At 43.0% G+C, this 3,938-nt stretch overlaps 1 non-coding gene across 1 annotated transcript; it reads right to left on the reverse strand.

The window, feature by feature from the left end:
• Window positions 1-881: 881 nt before the first annotated feature.
• Window positions 882-985, reverse strand: LOC120082318 (small nucleolar RNA R71). The gene has a single exon (XR_005483148.1). It is a non-coding gene; the product is annotated as a small nucleolar RNA R71 (small nucleolar RNA).
• Between the last annotated feature and the right edge of the window lie 2,953 nt (window positions 986-3,938).

Here is a 3,938-nt window from a genome sequence, read left to right on the forward strand (position 1 = left end):
AGGAAAACTTGAACGTCAATAGAAGGAGTGTTGTGCGTTCTATTGCATATCTTTAACACACCAACGCATTACAATTACATAACGCATCAAAGCATCAAACGCATCACTTATACTTAGAACTTATTTTTCCAATTTATTTTATACAATACACTCCCAGCTCGAATCACAATAGCAACGAACAAGTTTTTGGCGCCATTGCCGGGGATTTAGAAACAGGACTAACTAGAAATTTTGTTTGTATCTTTTGTAGGAACACTTCAGTCGAGGGAGTATTACAAGTTAAGCCTAAGCTTATGAATGTTTTTTAGCAGGGAGAGCACTCCTGAACTCATATACGACCCCGAGATTGAAAGGACCTTCCGACGTAGAAATCGATATAATCGTCGTCGAAGGTTGAGCAGCAATTTCTCAGACAATAAAACAGGCAATAAGCAATGGTAGACAATCAGGCAAATTAGAACTTAGATCAGCAACTAGCTCATGCTGCACAAAATTCGATCCTAATGGCGAACAGCAGCACGGGTCTCATGAGGGAGTACGCATCCCCTGTTCTATATGATTTCTCTCCAGGAATCATATACCTAATGTCAGACGGGACGAGGTTCGAGATGAAATCTGTAATGCTCCAAACTGTTGTACAATTTGAGGGTGGTCGTGGTGAAGATCCTCACGCCCACATGAAGCGTTTCCTGGAAACGTGTATCTCATTTATGATACCTGGAATCACCCTAATGGCGATCAGGTTGTCTTTGTTCTCCTATTTTTTACGTGATGACGTAAAACAATGGGTAAGCTCACTGGAGCCTGATGAAATCACCACCTGGGAGAAGTTGGTGGATAAATTTACATAAAAATACTTCCCACCTACCACCAACGCGAGGAGGCATCGAGAGATTATGAACTTTGAACAAAAAGAAGCCGAGACCTTAAGCGCCGCATGGGAGCGTTTTAAGGGACTGGTCAAAAATTGCCCGAACCATGGACTACCACTAACTATCCAAATGAAGACTTTTTATGGTGGATTGAATAGAGCATCGCAGATGGCAGCAGACGCAGCAGTGGCTGGTGGAATTATGGATAAATATTACTCTGAAGCTAAGAAGATTTTAGATCTCATTGTTAAGCACAATATGGAATGGGTGGACGATACGTATGATGGAAGAGCTGATAGGAAGAAGAGATCTCAGAATGTTAATTCTATCGATTCCAACGTAATAGCCACACTTTCTGCACAAGTGGCTACGATGACCAACCTTTTGCAGAACATAACGCTAGGAAACGCATCAAATCAGGAGAAGGTGAGTTAGGTAGGAGCATTCGGGCAACCCATGGTTAGCTTTGTGGGCTGTAGAAAGATCCTCACTTCTATGCGGATTGCCCACAAAATCCTCAGTTAGTATGTTTCATTAAAAACAACCCATTTTCCAATACATATAATCATGTATGGAGGAACCATCCAAATTTTTCTTGGACAGGAGGAAATCATTAGGAGCACCACCCAGGGGCAAACAAATAGCAAAGGAATGGACCGCCACCTGCATTTCAACAAATATATTAGCATCACCAACATCCCTTTAATAGAGAAGGATAGGCGTCGAGCTCAGGATCTCCGCTTGAGAGCCTATTAAAGGAGTACATAGCCCAGAATGACGCGTTGCTGAAAAGCCAGGCGTCGTCTATCAGAAACCTGGAAATACAGGTAGGGCAGATAGTGAGCGAGTTGAAGAACATGCAACCTAGAGTTCTACCTAGCAACACTGAAACACCTGGGAACAATAATGGAAAGGAGCAATGTCATGCGGTGACGTTGCGAAGTGGAAAAGCTCTTGAAGAAAGAAGAATGAATCCAAGAAACAACAGTCCTTCAAAAGAATGCATCACACATTCAATGGAACAAGAAGAAAGAACGCCTGAGACTACAAGCCATTCAGAAACCAGTATGTCTAACGCGGGAAAACCTGCGGTGCCGCTGAATGCACCATTCCCTAGGCGTCTGACGAAGAAGAATGATGAACAAAAATTCAAGCGCTTTCTTGAGCTCCTAAGGTAGTTGCATATCAACATTCCACTTGTAGAAGCCCTGGAGTAGATACCAAAATATGACAAATTTTTTAAGGACATTTTGACAAAGACAAAAAGAGTCAGCGAGATGGAAGTAATCGCGCTAACCCAGGAGTGCAATGCATTAGTAAGCAATAGTCTACCCAAGAAACAGAAGGACCCTGAGAGCTTCACAGTTCCTTGCTCGATAGATGGATTGGATGTGGGTCGTGCGTTGTGCGATTTGGGAGCTAGCATTAATCTCATGCCACTCTCAATCTTTAAGAAATTGGGAATTGGCGAAGCATAACCCACTTCTGTTACTCTTCAGCTTGCTGACAGAACGATTAAGTACCCTGAAGGAAAGATTGAAGACATTCTGGTAAAGGTTGACAACTTCATATTCCCAACAGGCTTTATTATCTTGGACTATGAAGCAGATAGGGAGGTACCAATTATCCTTGGATGCCCTTTTTTAGCTACTGGGAAAGTTTTAATCGACGTGTATAAAGGAGAATTAACTATGCACGTAGATAATAAAGAGGTGAAGTTTAATGTGCTAAACGCATTAAAGTTCCCAGATAGTGAAGATTGTCAGCTGAACAGTTTAGAATTGCCTGAAGAAGAGACCCATGTATGCGAGGTCCTTGCATTGGAGAAGAACCTGAAAGAACCAGAGCCACCAAGTCTGAGTGAGCGGCAGACAAAACCAACGTGTCCATCGCTTGAGGAAACATCAGAACTCGAGTCGAAACCGTTACCTAGTCACCTAAAATATGCCTTCTTTTTTTCAGGGAAGTTAAAATCCAAGTGGTTAGGACCCTTCATCATTAAAACAGTCTTTCCATATGGAGCAGTGGAAGTAACACGGGAAGATGACACCAACGCATTCAAGGTAAATGGCCAACGAGTGAAGCCATACTTTGAAGATGAACTGGAACGTCAAAAGTCATCTTTCATACTATGTGAAGCCATCTGAGGCCCGCGTCGAAGCATCCCTGCGTTCACATTGCCATACATTCCATAGACGCTTCCTCTATCCTTGAGTTTTTCTTTTTTTTTTTTTTGCATTCTGTATTTTACAATACGTTTGAGTTTGTTGGTTTGTTTGTTTGTCTATGTTTTTAAGATTGATTGTTCTTTGTTTCTGCCTTCTTGAGTTAGAAATTTCACTTGTTTTTTTTAAAGCTGTGTACAATTGGGAGGGGAATAATGAACGCATCAGACTCAAGTTTAATGCATGGCCCAGTTGAAGAGAAGCGTCTCGAGAATACAAAAGCACTCGAGTGCTTAGAAACCCAAGACGTCCCTTCAGCTTCACATTTATTACGGATGTCAGGCACCGCCTGACGTCAGCCCACTAACTCTCTCAGCCTATAAAAAGATCAAATGTTTCATTTTCCTTCTTCTTCCTCATTTCTCACTCGAGCTATCTCTAAAAAAAACAAAAAAAAAAAAAGAGAAAACCCTAGCCTCTCCGTTTCCCTCACCTCTGATCTGCTCAAGCTCCTCTCCGGCCACAATGTTGTCCGCATCAAACAGTCAGAACCAAACCATGAGTTTTGGGAACGACTCACCAATAAGTTTCTACTCCTCATCCTCTGTTTCGATTTCACCTCCCCCGAACCCTAGAAAAACCTCCAAAGCCCCCCTATTCAAATCAAACCCACACACGGCGAAGCCACCTCCACCTCCCAACGGCCATCTAGGTCGAAACCTTCCACAAAACTCACAAAACTCCCCTCTAAAATCACCAAAGCCATCACAACCCTTCTGGCCAAGACCTCTCAACCAAAACTCAAAACTACCCCTAAGCCAAAGGCCAAAACCCCTACAAAACCGAGGCAGCGTCCGTCATCTACGGCTGCCAGTAAGCCTTACACCCAGCCTGCCCCACC

The sequence above is a fragment of the Benincasa hispida genome, chromosome 7, assembly GCF_027475165.1.
Source record: "Benincasa hispida cultivar pf3 chromosome 7, pf3_genome.v1.1, whole genome shotgun sequence".
Taxonomy (NCBI): Eukaryota; Viridiplantae; Streptophyta; class Magnoliopsida; order Cucurbitales; family Cucurbitaceae; genus Benincasa; species Benincasa hispida.